Below are 16,965 nucleotides of genomic sequence, written 5' to 3'. Positions count from 1 at the left end.
TCAACAATTATTTAAATATATTGCCAAATTTATTTCATCAAAACCTCCCACTCCCAACCCCTTGTTGACTTTGTAAAAAAGATTTTATTGTAATATAATTTACCAACCAAAAAATTCACCCATTGTAACTATACAATTCAATGATTTTTAGTAAACTTATGGAGTTGTAGAACCATTAACATCATGAAATTTTAAAGTATTTCTGTCACTCCAGGAAGTTTTCTCATGCCTGTTTGTAGTCAATCACTGCTCCTACCTCAAGCCCCAGGAAAGTACTGATCTCTCTGTCTCTGTAAATTTTCCTTTTCTAGACATTTAATATAAATAGAGCCATACAATATGTAGTGTACTACTTTCACTTAATGTAGTATTTTTGAGGTTCATTCATGTTGAGCACGTATCAGTAGTTTGTTAATTTTCTTTCACAAATAGTATTTCATTGTAGGGATATACATTTTGATTATCCATTCACCTGTTAATGAACATTGGATTGTTTTCAGTTTGGGATTATTATGTATAATGCTGCTATGGATATTTGTATACAAGCCTTTGAACATATGCTTACAGTTTTCCTAGGTAGATACCTGGGAATGGAATTGCAGAATAATAGGTACGTTTATTTTTAACTTTAAAAAACTTTCGAACTGTTTTTCAAAGAGGCTGTATTGTTTTACATTCCTGCTAGCAATAAATGAAGCTTTTATTTTCTTCTCATCCTTGTCAGAATTTCAACATAGATGATCGTGTCATCTGTGAATAAATAGCATCTTGCTTTTTCTTTTCCAGTCTTGAATCCCCTTCATTTCTGTTTCTTGATTATTGCACTGGCTATAATCTTCAGCACAGTATTGAATAAAGTGGCAAGAACTAACATCCTGTCTGGTTCCTGATCTTGAGGCAAAAGCATCAAGTATAATGTTAGCTGTAAGGTTTTCTTAGATGTCCCTTATCAGATTGAATAAATTCCCTTCTATTCCTAGCTTGCGGGAGGTTTTTATTATGATTATAAGGTGGATATTTTCCATTGAAATGATCTATGAGATTTCTCTTTAAGGTAGTTAATATGATGAATTATAATGACTGAATTTTTAATGTTAAACCAGCTCTGCATTCCAGATATTATTGATACTTTTTCTGATGTATTGACGTTTTCATATTTTATAAAGCTCAATGTATTAATTTTTTGTTTGCATCTGTATTGATCCAGTTATTAATTTGTAGTTTTCCTTATTGTATAGTTTTTTTCTGCTGTTGGTTATCAGGGTAAACATAACCTCATGAATAAGTAGGGAAATACTTCCCCTCTTTGAATTTATCAAAGAGTTTTTGTAGAATAGATATTATTTATTTTTTAAATATTTGTTAAAATTCACCAGCAAATTCATCTGGGCCTGGAGTTTCCTTTATAGGAAGATTTTAAACCACAAATTGAATTTCTTTTATAGGTAGAGGGCTATTTACTTTATCTATTTCTTTGTAAGTGAGCTTTGGTAGTTTATGTGGTAGGTAGTTCATGTCTCTCAAGGCATTTGTCCATTTCATCTAATTTGGTGAATTTAATGACATTATAAAGTTGTTTTTAGTATTTCCTTGTACTTTTTTAATATCTGTAGAATCTATTAGTATATCACTTACTCATTGGATCTTCTATTTTTCCTGATTAGTCTTTCTAGAGGTTTGTAAACTTTACTTATATGCTTCATGTACTAGATTTTGCTTGCATTTGTTATTTATATTATTATTTTCCATTTTATTGATTTCTATTTTTATCTGTTATTTTCTTTCTTCTGCTAAGTCTGTGTTTTTTGTTTTTTTGTTTTTTGTTTTTTTTGCGGTATGCGGGCCCCTCACTGTTGTGGCCTCTCCCGTTGTGGAGCACAGGCTCTGGACGCGCAGACTCAGCGGCCATGGCTCACGGGCCTAGCTGCTCCGTGGCATGTGGGATCTTCCCGGACCGGGGCACGAACCAGTGTCTCCTGCATCGGCAGGCAGACTCTCAACCACTGTGCCACCAGGGAAGCCCTAAGTCTGTGTTTTAATTGCTCATTTTTTCTAATTTCTTATAGTACAAGTTGTGGTCATTGTTTTGAAACTTTTCTGTATATTCTCTAAATACTGTTTTAGTGGCGTAGTGGCATCCCATAAATTTTGATATGTTGTGTTTCATTTCCACAATTTTGACCAATTGAATAAGGATGAAGGTGAGATGGAGGTCAATTTTTAATTAGATACTACAACAGAACATTTGAATTTTCAAGTAGAACATGGAATTTTCAAACAGATTAGGACACAAAGTATTCAAAGCCAAAATATTCAGAAAGGAGAAAAGAAAGACAGCATCTATGCATCACAAAGAAACTAGTCATTCCCAGCTTAATAGGTGATGAGAAGCACAAGTTCTGAATGTAATGGAAGAAAATAATGCCTCCTTAATAACAAAGCTATAAAATTTCTATATTGAAATGGAACTTTGAGGAAGCACATAAGCCAAGATTAAAATTTTATTCCAGATGGTAATGATATCTGATATAAAAAGACAGTGTCCTAGGGCAAACTCAGCAGAGACAAGGAAGAGGGTCTGTAGTGCCTACTTGAGTAGGAATCCTTATTTTCTCAGAAGAGTGACTGTACTCTTAGTTTTATTTTAGATTGGGTTTACCAATCACTGGTGAAGAGGAATTGGAAGTTTATATCAACACATCATTTTCTATAAAAAATTATGCACGTGTTAAATGTCAAGAACACTAAATATAGTTCTCTTTTCAGAGTACAGGTTCGGTGATGTTGTCAACTACAGGAGTTCCAGTTAAAGAGCCTCTCTAAATATTAATATATAGAGAGATTTCCAAACTTGGAACCTGTATTCTGCCACTGTGGTCAAGATTCAGGTGCTCATATTAGGCATTATAAAGTATAAATATCACTCTTTAATGAATATTAATTTGTCTGGGTGAACTACATGACAATACATAGTTGGCTCTCAATTCCACATTGCCTGAGGAGGCTACTTTCCTGCTTCCCCCACAAGAAATGAGAGCAATGGGTAGGAGACAGTTTCTCTCTACTCAACTTGGATTCATCTGGAGTTTCAGAAGATTGCTTAGGCTCGCATTTGCTCGTGGGTAGGAGGATGATGGGTGGTTGAAATATACATGACCTTAGTTTTGTAAGTTCTCCTTACAAACTCCTGGTTAAAGCCTATTTCTTAAGTGAGCTGCAAAACATTAAGGAATTTATTCTAAACATCAGTGCATGGCAGATGGAGATCCAGATGGAATCTGTCTAACACAATAGTGGTGTTCGTTAACAATCCTAACTTATACAACATATGACGAATAAAAGCCCTCACTTACATGAGTTTGACAGTCACCTTGTTACTAAGAATAATCTAAAAGTATATTGAATTTTTAGATGTATTATTGATGTGCTTTTTACTATTAATGTGCTTTTCACCAATATGTTTACAAACATAATCATACCTAGTTTTAAATGAACTTTTAAATATGTCATATTATTGTAGTAGCTCAGCATTACCCTCTTGAGGGTATCCATCCTCCTCAATTTCCCAAGAACATGACAGGCTAATTCAGGCACTAAAATTAGGGGATGAAGGAGGAATCAATCCTCTCTCCAGGTACCAAGTAAACAGAAGATGAGAAAGACTGATCAATTTACTACTGCTGCCCCTTGTCACCACCCGGAGTTGCTGTTGAGAGCTTGAACCTGTACCGTCCAATGGGCATTTGTTCACTCTGGGGTGAGGTCCTTGCTGGTTCTACCATGTGCAGGTTGAATTGCAACTTCTCTCGTTACCTTCCTGCTCAGTCACAGTTCTCAGAAACATAATATATCAGTGGGGCTGGGTCCTAAGGGCCTCTGAGTCTGAGCCGCCCACAGCGTCAGAACTGGCCCTATTCCATGAACGTGATGGCCAAAGGCAACAAAGCTGCAACCAGTGGCCCAAATCTATGCATAAATTTGACTACACTACATTTTGAGCTATTTGTCTGCATTTAATACCGAAGGTATTTTGCATACTCTGGATTTCTGGATTTTCTTGATAAAATGGAAAGTTTAGCAAAACTGTGGCTGCATTGGGGTGGAGCTGAGTAGCCAAGCCCCTTCTATTTATTAGTTCTCCTGTTGCCTTACAACCCAATCACTTCGCTTATTTATGACACCTGCTAGGTGTCTGTAGACATTTGAGTGTTCAAATTGGAGGCAATATAGAGAATAGAGAGGATGGAGGGAGTGTAACTTCTTAGGAGTTGCACAGACCCATAGTTCAATATAAAGGCAAAAGTAACTTGTGAACAACTTAGGCAGGAAGACCTTTACTCACCTAGAAATCAAGTAGATAGACCCAATGAGTCAGGGTCTGGGTAACTGAACAAGCAATCTCAAGCTGGGAAAGAAGTGAGGATTGGGCCATCAAGAAGGAATCTGTAAATGGATTGTTGGGAGTTTTAGCTGACCAGAGACTGAAACCCAGAGCAAAGCTATGTCAGTAGCCCAATCTAATGATTCATCAGGCTGAATTTAATGATACTGCTTATCAGTATGTACCTAAATTATTTACTGAGAGTACCCCACAAAGTAATTAAGTAGTTTAAATGTGTGATTTTGTTCTGTTAAATAGACACTGAAGGAGGAACTTACCCCAGGTGAAGGGAAGTTTCTGTCAGCAAGTTCTTGGAAATTGAAACTCTCTCCCTTATTCCTTTGCAGAAAAGTCCCCAGTGCTCAAAATATTGGGGAACTTTTTGTAGGCTACCCTGGGACTACTGTATCAAGACCTATTGTCCTTTAAAATTCTGGCTATTTGGTAATGAGATCACAAAGTTTTTTCTAATTGAAACATACTGTGGTCAGTTATTTTGAGATGAGGTAGGAAAAAAGGACATGAGAGACTGGTGAAATTCAAGTCAGCGCAATAGTTTCTCACCAAGGCCAGTCCTATGTTGCCACAACAGCAGATAGGTGGTGATATGACTCAACTTTCCTAAAATTAATACTCCTCCATATGCACGCCTGATCAAATATTAATTTGTTTTGTCATCTTTCTTTCTCTCCATACCAAAGAAATAAATTTTGAAGTTGCCTCTGTAACATCTCTATCCTACTCAAGTTTAAAAGGTGTGTCTTTTCAAGTCCAAAGGAAAATACTGTTTTATAAGAGCTGCCTGTATTAAGTAAACCTTCCTGTAGCTTTTGAGGCCAAGCTGTATTGCTTTAAAGAGCAAAACTTTTTATACCAGCTCACGGGGGAAGGCAGAGCCACATCAACATTTTCCCCGCCTCCGCCAATTTGAAGAGGATTCAGTTTCTCTGTAGTTTTAGAAGAGCAAATGTGGAGGTTTTAAAATGACCAAAAGATTTTAGAACTCTCTGTCTCCTGCTTTCTGAGTTCCTAAGAGCACATTAGAAAAAGAGTCTGCTGATTATTTTTTTAAGGAGGAGAAGTTTGGATGTTATTATCTCTAGAGCACAAATTTAGACTTACCTCACATAAGCAATGATGACCTCAAGCTGGTCTAGTGAGGAAAACCCCAAACTTGTATTCTCTGCCTTTCGTGTAACCCTCTGATTGTGCTGCCACACCCACCTCCATCTGTCCTATTCTCCCCTCCTTCCCTCATCTCATGTTAAAGGAGGTACTCCTCTTCCTGCTTATGACTAATACCATCATTTATGCTCTGACTTCCTCACTGCCCTTTCCTTCCCAGGAACATTAGTGTCACTCTCCTTTCTACTGTACTTTCAGATGTTCCTTCCATGTAGGTTCTTTCTCACGAGTATGAACATACTCGAGTCTTTCCCATCTGAAAAAAAGCCAAGGCTCTCTTGACCCTCTTCCTTCCCTCAATTCTCTTCCAATTTGTGGTCCTCATTTCCTCATATGTATCGCACAGTCTTCAGCTACTTCTGATCTGGTTTCCCACTCCACCACTTAGCTCACATTTAAGATCTCCCAATGACCTCTATGTTGAAATCTAAACCTTCACCTTAACTTACCTCAGCAGCATTTGATACTCTTAATTTTCCCTTCTTTTCGGAAATACTCTCTTTTTTTGGTTTCCATGATGCTACATTTTTCAGGTTTCCTTCCAAATTCTCTTTTTTATTATTTAAACACTTCACCGCTCTATAGGCTTCTTTCCATCCACCTGACCTCTAAATTTCAGAGATCTCAAGTCTGAGTTCCATGGCCATTGCTAATTATAATTTCTACTCTCTTCTTGTATATCATCCACACGTACAACTTAAATTGCCACTATACGTCAATGACTAACAGAGTTTTATCTCTATGTCAGAGTTCTTGTTTGAGTTTCAGATGTTTGTATTCAACTGCATGCTTAACGGTACTTGAACACCTCAATGTATAGCCAACTAAACTTGCCCCACACTGACCTCATGATCTTCTACCCAAGCCTGATTCCTATGCAACATTCCTTAACCCAGTGAATGAATGACATCACATGCCCCCAATTCCACAAACACCTGAGAATCATCCATGATCTCCCTTTTCCTCACCTATTGTATGTAATGCATCATAATGCCCTGTTGATTTTCTCTTTTAAATATCTTTTATCTTCCCCCACTTTTTAAAATAATCTGCTAACATCATTTCTTATTTGGACTACTCTATCACCTCCCATTTGGAGTTCCTGCCTGCATTCTTACCAACTTTAATCAGTCTACCAAAATGGTGCCCAGAATAATCTTTAAAAACACAAATCTAATCATGCTACTCTCCTGCTTAACCCCTTCAATGCTTTCAACTTGTCCTTATGATGAAGTCACAAATACTTAAGGTACTCCCAGTGCCCTTAAATGATTTGGCCCCTGCCTACCTGTCTAGCCGCATTTCCCCCTCCCCTCAATCTAAGTCCCTACTACTGGCCTTCTCAGGTCTTTAAACATACTGAATTCCTCCTGTCCCTAAACCTTCACTCACACTGGCCTCTCTCCCTGGAATATTTTTACCTCTGTCCAACTCCTATTTCTGTTTAAGTCCTGTTTATCTTTTGCACCTCTGCACAAACATCACTACCTTAGGGAAGCCTTTTTTGACTTGCTAGATTTAGTCAGGACTTTTGTTATATACTTTTTCTTCATAGCATTTAATTCAACTGTAATATAAAATTTTTAATGTAACTATTTGTCAATTTTCATGTGATATACTAGACTGTAAACTCCATAAGGGCAGGTATGATTTTCTAGGTAGCTCCCTATAGTATAGAAATTCAGTAAATAATATCTTAATATCAATGTTAGCAGTAGATCTTCTTAGATATTATGGTGTGGGTGGCAACCACGGGTAGACCCAGGACTTAGGCAAGTAAAAATGTAGGCATGAAAGAGAAGGAATGGAAGATATCAGAGGATAAATGATATATATGATGAAAATATAACATACCATCAGGGATGCCAACCAGAAAGTTCATATATTATCTTTGATCTACTGCTCTTGCCTTCCAGGAATGATGTATTGAGGAGTATTCTGAGCCTGCATTAGAACTCAGGTGGAAAAGAAGTGTTGTCACCGATTAATGATGTCTTTGCTGGAGTGGGAGAGTGAAGTGGTGGTGCGTGTGCTATAGATCTGCCATATCTATTAAAGGAATTGCCAAGTAGTTATGGTCCAAGGCTCAGTCTACCAATAATACTTTGTAAAGCTAGCCTACTTTAAGAATACCCACTGAGGAAACACATACTTACTAAAAACAAGAAAACAAAACAAACAAAAAATTTCAAATACCAAACATGAACATCAAAACTCAATCAAGGGCTTCCCTGGTGGCGCAGTGGTTGAGAGTACACCTGCCGATGCAGGGGATACGGGTTCGTGCCCCATTCCGGGAAGATCCCACATGCCGCGGAGCGGCTGGGCCTGTGAGCCATGGCCACTGAGCCTGCGCGTCCGGAGCCTGTGCTCCGCAACGGGAGAGGCCGCAACAGTGAGAGGCCCGTGTACCGCAAAAAAGCAAAACTCAGTCAAGCAGGAGAAACTTATTGGTATAACAGCTGATTTCATCAAGGAGCTTTTACTTGTGGTGAAACACCATAGTTAGCTTCCCCAATGCAGGTAGCCTAATGATATTAACATTGTCTTCAGCATTTACCATATTCCAGACTATATGAGATAGCTTTACATTTGTTAACTCATTTAAATCCTCACAGTATCCTATGAGATAAATACTCTCACTATCCCCCTTTTATAGATGAGAAACTAAAATTCAGAGAGATTAGGTAATTTACAGAACCTCTTAAAACACATTACAAGAGGCAGGATTTTAATCTGGTTTTCATATATATATATATACACACACACATATATTCTTGACACATGTTACTAGAAGTTCTGTTTATACACAACTTTTTAGGAAGACATTAAGATATATAAAAAATCCATCTGTAAATGATGTAAACTCTGCTTAGTAAAGAACAAATGTACCAATGTTTTTCTTGAAATACTGAAAGACTTAATTTTGCACCTCCAGAAGGACAGCTGAAAGGAATAGCTTGTCTCAGAACTGTGATAATTTTTATCTCATGGAGTTATTTTTTATGTCACTGAAAAATGATTAATTGATGGTTTAATTATTCTTTGAAGCATCCAAGTAAAACTAATCAGTATATTTCTAGAGTCATCATTTTCCAATTTTTGATAAATAGTACTAAGTGTGACTTTCCCAATCATGAAATAGTCCTAGGCTTCCATATGAACTCTTGAAAAAGGTAACTTGCAGCCACACACACACACACACACACACACACACTATATATATATATATATATATATATTTTCTTTTTTTGAAGTGCTCTGTTACTTGCATTGAGTCAAGATCTCTTAAGGAAGTATCTGTGTAATGGGGCCTGTTTTGAGAAGTGACTGTAATTGATATAAATGTGCCATAGCCACAAAAAGTAAAAACTCTTTGAATGTTTATAAGAGGAAGCACTTTGATAATAAGAGCTCCATAGCCTCAGTCAAGATCAGCTATTTTTCTAAAATAAAAATAGAACAGCCTCCAGGACTACCATTCTTATATCTCTCATAAGCATGAGAAATATTCTGAAATGACAAGAGGAAACCATAGGCTGGTTATGATGACTATGTCTGACACCTTATTTTACGTCAGTGGAAAGAATTTCTTTTTCTTTATCAAGAGGATGTTCAGACAGTAACTCTTGTCATTTATCCTCTCTCTCCATCTTTCTTTGTCTCTGTGTCTCATTTTTAAAAAATTTTGTACAATAATTTATTACCCCAAGGTGCCTTGTCATATTGCCTAACCCAATTCACTACACCCAGGACTGAACCTGAAAGAGAGTAGGTGTTCTGTTGTGCTATTCTGCCATCAGGAGATAGTCATAATTGTTCAGTTAATTGTTCAGTTAATCCACTCCCAGTTGATCATGTGAGCTCTGGCTTTTTACACCAAGGGTTGTCAATGTGTTTCTATAAAAGGCCAAATAATAAATATTTTAGACATTGTGGGCCATATAGTCTACAGCACAACTATTTAGCTCGGATGTTATAGAACGAAAGTGGTCATAGACAATATGTAAATAAAATTTTAAAACATGACTGTGTTTCAATATAACTTTTATTTACAAAACAGATATCATACATGGCCTACAGGTTTGCCAACTGCTGCTTTGTACTTTCACTTGGGCCCAAATTTACCATTTCCTCCACCCAGGATTAAAATTGTGCAGGTAGAAATCCCATGAGCTACATTTTCTAGACAGGATTAAGTTTTGCAGTGGCACTAAACAGATTATCAAGAGTCTTCTCTTTAGGATCTGAAAAAGACCTTTGGCATATCTAACAATATATGGAATTTCTTTCTTCTTGACCCCTGTTTGTCCTTCCCTTCTTCCTTCCTTCTCTCTTTCCTCTGCCCTTGCCCCCCCATCTCTTTTTCTCACATCAATAAATATTTTTTGAAGCCCAAATATATGTAAGTTTCTAGGGATACATTGGGGAATATGACCTAGGTTTCTGATTTAGAGATGCTTTCAGTCAAATAGAGATGCTTTCAGTCAATAGGGGAGGAAGCATAATAAAGAGACCTTTTCAATACAGTGATTAAGATTTTACAATGGAAGTATGAAAATAACATTATTTGAACAAACTGCCTCAGCTTTGGAGGAACAGTAAAAGTTTTCCAATTGGATGCAACAGCTAAGCTTAGATCTGAAAGACTATTTATTATCCAAGCCAATGTCAGGAAAAGGTAGTCTGGAAAGTGTCCCAGCAGGCAGGGTTTCATAACAGGTCTGGAGGTATGAGAAACCACATGGAACTCATTGGACTGCAAGAACACAGAGTATGAGATGGGCTTGATAAAGAGTGAAGCTGGAGAGGCAGTCAAGGACCAGACCACGAAGGACCTTCTGGGCACCCTAGTTCAGGCCACCTTCATTATTAACAGGACAGCTTAAAAAACCTCTTATCTTGTTTCCTGATCGCAAATGTTACCCCTCTTCAATCTATTTACCATACCATTGCCAGAATGATCACAGTCTAATGTAGTTCATATTTATCCCCACTTAAACCCTTTCAGTGGATACTCATTGCTCTCAGAATTATTTCCAGCCACTTAATATGACCCCCAGATCCCATCATGATATGGTCCTGACTACATCTCCAGCTCATCTTCTGTCAGTTTCATCTCCATGCTCTGGTTATTCTTTTATTTAGGTCCCTAATATCTTCCAAAAGTGTTTATGTTATCTTTTGTTAGGTTTATTCCTAGGTACCATAAACACCCTATAGCCTTTGTTGCTATTGAAAATAGTATCTTTTGTTCTAATTACATTTTCTAATACCTTATTATTGGTATCAAAATGCAATTGATTTTTGCATATTGATCTTCTGTCTATTATTCCAGCTGAACTCTCCTATTAATTTTAATAGTTTGTGCATTTTGGGGGGTTTTCTAAGTAGCCATTTATATCAACTACAAAATATTAAGTTTTTTTTTTATAAATTTATTTATCCATTTATTTATTTTTGGCTGCATTGGGTCTTTGTTGCTGCGCATGGGCTTTCTCTAGTTGTGGCGAGCGGGGGCTACTCTTCATTGAGGTGCACTTTCATTGCGGTGGCTTCTCTTGTTGTGGCTCATGGGCTCTACGGCACGCAGGCTTCAGTAGTTGTGGCTTGTGGGCTCAGTAGTTGTGGCTCACGGACTCTAGAGCGCAGGCTCAAGTAGTTGTGGCACACGGGCTTAGTTGTTCCATGGCATGTGGGATCTTCCCCGACCAAGGCTTGAACCTGTGTCGCCTGCATTAGCAGGTGGGTTCTTAACCACTGCACCACCAGGGAAGTCCCAAAATACTTAGTTTTGCTTCCATTTATTTCTTTTATGTGCCTGCCATTTCTTGTACTTTGGAGCTGTCTAGTACTTTCAGTACAATGTGAGATTGATGGGGTATTAATGGACATTTTTGTCTTGTTCCTGATTTTAAAGGACTGATTTTGCATTTATATTGAGTATGCTGTTTGTTTTAGGGTTTTTGAAGATATCCTGTATCAGATTAATTTTTAACCAAACTAATGTTTAATTGTATTGATCTTCCCTCCCGATCTACTGAGATGATCATACAATGTAATGTGAAGATTAACATTGTCAAAACCAAATTGGCACTTGCCGTGGGCACTTGCCATCTACCTCTACAAGGATTAAATCATGCGCTGCTGAAGCTGCTGACTTTCAACACCCCCTGAAAGGAGTTCAGGGTGGAGATCAGAAATGAGGCACTCTGTGCTCTGGGAAAAACTCACAGAACAAGTCTTCAGATAGGTAGATATTTTCAGGAGACAATTTTATATGCCCAATTCTTGTATCTCCTCATATCTAGAAAAGCACTAAAATCCTTCATGGTTACGTCTGCTCCTTGTGACTAGTAGTAACCGTCACGAGACTAGCAGGAACCTGCAGAAATATGTGCTTGATTGCATGTACTCCCACTTCACCAAAATCACATGTATACTGACCTTCCCCCTACCTCTTTAGAGCAGTTTCTCAGAGCTGTTTAGGTACTGTATCCCAGGCTATAGTCCTGATTTTGCCCCAAATAAAACTTAAATCACAGCTCCCATGTTGTGCTTTTTTTTTTTTAAGTTGGCAACATAAACAGATTTTCTAATGTTGATTCAATTGTGTATTTCTGGAAAAAATACAGCTTTTTAAAAACATATTAATGGATTATATCTGTTAATATTTTACTTAGATTTCAGATTTATGTTCATACTTGAGATTAGTCTGTAATTTTTTATTGTCATAAGATTCTTATCCACTTTTAGGGTAAGATAATGCTTACCTCATAAAACGACTTGTCTTATGGAGAATGTCTTCTACAACTTCTAGAAGGCTTTGTAAAACAATGGACATAACTGCCTTTCAATTTTGGTGGAATATACCTTAAAACCATCTGAACCTGGTATTTTATTTGTGGGTATATATTAACTATTCACTTTTTAAAAACAGTTCAAGGATTCTCCTTTGCTATGCTTTGTTTTAGTGAAGTTATCTTTTCCCTTGGAATATATTTTGACCTAAGTTTTCAAATGTATTTTTTTTAAAGTTAGTAAAACTACAAAAATTATTTTTTAATATCTTTATTGCAGTATAATTGCTTTACAGTGGTGTGTTAGTTTCTGCTTTATAACAAAGTGAATCAGTTATACATATACATATATCCCCATATGTCTTCCCTCTTGTGTCTCCCTCCCTCCCACCCTCACTATCCCACCCCTCTAGGTGGTCACAGAGCACCGAGCTGATCTCCCCGTGCTATGTGGCTGCTTCCCACTAGCTATCTATTTTATATTTGGTAGTGTATATATATCCATGCCACTCTCTCACTTTGTCCCAGCTTACCCTTCCCCCTCCCCATATCCTCAAGTCCATTCTCTAGTAGGTCTGTGTCTTTATTTCCGTCTTGCCCCTAGGTTATTCATGACCACTTTTTTTTTTTTTTAGATACCATATATATGTGCTCGCATACGGTATTTGTTTTTCTCTTTCTGACTTACTTCACTCTGTATGACAGACTCCAGGTACATCCACCTCACTACAAATGACTCAATTTTGTTTCTTTTTATGGCTGAGTAATATTCTATTGTATATATGTGTCACATCTTCTTTATCCATTCATCTGTTGATGGACACTTACGTTGCTTCCACGTCCTGGCTATTGTAAATAGTGCTGCAGTGAACATTGTGGAACCTGACTCTTTTTGAATAATGGTTTTCTCAGGGTATATGCCCAGTAGTGGGATTGCTGGGTCGTATGGTAGTTCTATTTTTAGTTTTTTAAGGAACCTCCATACTGTTCTCCATAGTGGCTGTATCAATTTACATTCCCAACAACAGTGCAAGAGGGTTCCCTTTTCTCCACACCCTCTCCAGCATTTATTGTTTCAAGATTTTTTGATGATGGCCACTCTGACTGGTGTGAGATGATATCTCATTGTAGTTTTGATTTGCATTTCTCTAATGATTAATGATGTTGAGCATTCTTTCATGTGTTTGTTGGCAATCTGTATATCTTCCTTGGAGATAGGTCTGTTTTTTGGATTGGGTTGGTTTTTTTTCTGATATTTGGATTGGGTTGGTTGTTTTTCTGATATTGAGCTACATGAGCTGCTTGTAAATTTTGGAGGTTAATCCTTTGTCCGTTGCTTCATTTGCAAATATATTCTCTCATTCTGAGGGTTGTCTTTTGGTCTTGTTTATGGTTTCCTTTGCTGTGCAAAAGCTTTGAAGTTTCATTAGGTCCCATTTGTTTATTTTTGTTTTTATTTCCATTTCTCTCGGAGGTGGGTCAAAAAGGATATTGCTGTGATTTATGTTATAGAGTGTTCTGCCTATGTTTTCCTCTAAGAGTTTTATAGTGTCTGGCCTTACATTTAGGTCTTTAATCCATTTTGAGTTTATTTTTGTGTATTTTGTTAGAGGGTGTTCTAATTTCATTCTTTTACATGTAGCTGTCCAGTTTTCCCAGCACCACTTATTGAAGAGGCTGTCTTTTCTCCACTGTATATTCTTGCATCCTTTATCAAAGATAAGGTGACCATATGTGCATGGGTTTATCTCTGGGCTTCCTATCCTGTTCCATTGATCTATATTTCTGTTTTTGTGCCAGTACCATACTGTCTTGATTACAGTAGTATCAAGATTATTTGTAGTGTAGTCTGAAGTCAGGGAGCCTGATTCCTCCAGCTCCGTTTTTCTTTCTCAACATTGCTTTGGCTATTCAGGGTCTTTGTGTTTCCGTACAAATTGTGAAATTTTTTGTTCTAGTTCTGTGAAAAATGCCATTGGTAGTTTGATAGGGATTGCATTGAATCTGTAGATTGCTTTGGGTAGTATAGTCATTTTCAAATGTTGATTCTTCCAATCCAAGAACATGGTATATCTCTCCATCTATTTGTATCATCTTTAATTTCTTTCATCAGTGTCTTATAATTTTCTGCATACAGGTCTTTTGTCTCCTTAGGTAGATTTACTCCTAGGTATTTTATTCTTTTTGTTGCAATGGTAAATGGGAGTGTTTTCTTAATTTCACTTTCAGATTTTTCATCATTAGTGTATAGGAATGCAAGAGATTTCTGTGCATTAATTTTGTATCTTGCTGCTTTACCAGATTCATTGATTAGCTCTAGTAGTTTTCTGGTAGTATCTTTAGGATTCTCTATGTATAGTATCATGTCATCTGCAAACAGTGACAGCTTTACTTCTTTTCTGATATGGATTCCAAGATTACTGTTAATTAAAGAAAAATCAGACCTCTCAAGTTAATGAATTTAGTAGTTTTCTATGTATGGGTAGATGCAAGAGTCTGGGCTCATTGAAATCATTCATTTGATATGCGCCTTAACTCTGCAGGTCCAGTATCCTGTTTTTCTCCACCCTGAATCCCCTCAGGTTGCACAGTGGTGGGGCTCGCTGCAGTGGCTGATGGCTTGATGGCCACAGCATCCTTTGTTTACTGATAGGGCAGATGACATTCTTTGTTTACATTGATGTTTTCTCTTTATTTTTTTTCTACTTCATTAATTGTTTATGTGGTCTTTTTATTTCTTCTCTCTAGTTTTTCTGGTTTATCTTGTGATTCTTTTCCTAAGTAAATTGGAAGCTTAGCTCATTCACTTTTAGTCTTTCGTTTTTTCTTTCTTTTGTTTTTTTTCTTTTTGCTTAACATGAGTATTTATGTCTATAAAATTTCTTCCTCATATTTCTTTGGATGCATCCCATTATTCATTAGTAAGGGAAACAAAATAAGCAGGTATAAGAAAGGATTTATTTTAAGAATTGACTCACACTATTATGGAGGCTGAAAAGTCCCATAACATGCCCTCTGCAAGCTGGAGAACCAGGAAAGTCAGCGGTGTAATTCAGATCAAGTCTGAAGTCCTAAGAATGACTAGTATGACAGGGTGAGGGAGCATCTGATGGTGTAAGTTCTCATTTAAATCTGAAAGCCGTAGAACCAGGAGCACCCCAATGTGTCAGGGCAGGAGAAGGTGGTTGTTATAGATTAAGCAGGGAGAGAAATCCACCCTTTCTCTGCCCTTTTGTTCTATTCAGCCCCTTGAAAAATTGGATGAGGTCCATCCATATTAGGGAGGGCTAGCTGCTCTTTTTAGTTCAACAATTCAAATGTTAACTCTTCTGGAAATACTTCAAAGACACACCCAGATATAATGTTTTACCAACTCTTGGAGCATCCCTTATCCCAGTCAAGTTGACGTATAAGATTATTTATCACACTCAAGTTTCAAGATTTTCTATTTTCCTCGTTATTTAGTTTTGAATATTTTCTAATTTTTTCATGATTATTTTGTCTGTGAATTATTTCAGAAGGTTTTAAAATATCCAAATATGTGTCATTTTTAAATATATATTTTGTTATTGATGTCTATATCTTTTGCATATTGATATAAAAAAATAGTCTGTTGTGTTGAAATTTATTGAGACTTGATTAATGGCCTAAAGCCTGGCCAATTTTAGGAAATGTTCTAGGCTCAGTTAAAAATGTGTCAATATATATATATATATTTGTTTTTGTAATATAGTTGATTTACACTGTTGTGTTAATTTCTGCTGCACAGCAAAGTGACTCAGTTATACACATATATACTTTTTTTAAAATATTCTTTTCCATTATAGTTTATCCCAGGAGATTGGATATAGTTCCCTGTGCTGTACAGTAGGGCCTTTTTATTTATCCATTCTAAATGTAATTTAGAATACAAATTTCTAAATTTGCATCTACTAACCCCAAACTCCCTGTCCATTCTTCCCCCTCCCCACCTAAAATGTATATTTTTAAGGAGTATGTACTGGCTTCATACACACATGGTATGGTGTTTATAATTTTCATTAGTTTGAACTTATTAGTTCTGTGGTTCAATTTTTGTGCTTACTGGGGACTGTTTTCTTGAGCTATAAGTGAATAAGTGTTAAATTGTCTAATTACTTATTTTTGTTCTGTTCTGTTTATATATTTGCTTGATATATTTTTAAATTATGCTATTAGATACATATAAATTTAGAAATATTATATATTTCTGTTGATTTAAACTTTTCATCAATACGCGAATGTTTCTGTTATAAGTATGGTGTGGCCTTATTCTAACTGACTGACAAAAGAAAATTAAATTCCCTCAGAAGAAAATGGCAACAAATAGATACTCTACAATGTTACATGCAGTGTTCAGTATTAAAATAAAAATGTATGACACTACCCATGTGCCCATGGCCACCTAATCTATGATAAAGGAGGCAAGAAATACAATGGAGAAAAGGCAGTCTCTGCAATAAGTGGTGCTGGGAAAACTGGACAGCTACATATAAAAGAATGAAATTAGAACACTACCTAATACCATACACAAAAATAAGCTCAAAATGGATTAAAGACCTAAATGTAAGAGAGGACACT

The sequence above is a fragment of the Leucopleurus acutus genome, assembly GCF_964270905.1.
Source record: "Leucopleurus acutus genome assembly, chromosome: 9".
NCBI classification, from domain to species: domain Eukaryota; kingdom Metazoa; phylum Chordata; class Mammalia; order Artiodactyla; family Delphinidae; genus Leucopleurus; species Leucopleurus acutus.
The sequence above is the reverse complement of the archived record's forward strand: the minus strand, read 5'-3'. Positions refer to the sequence as shown.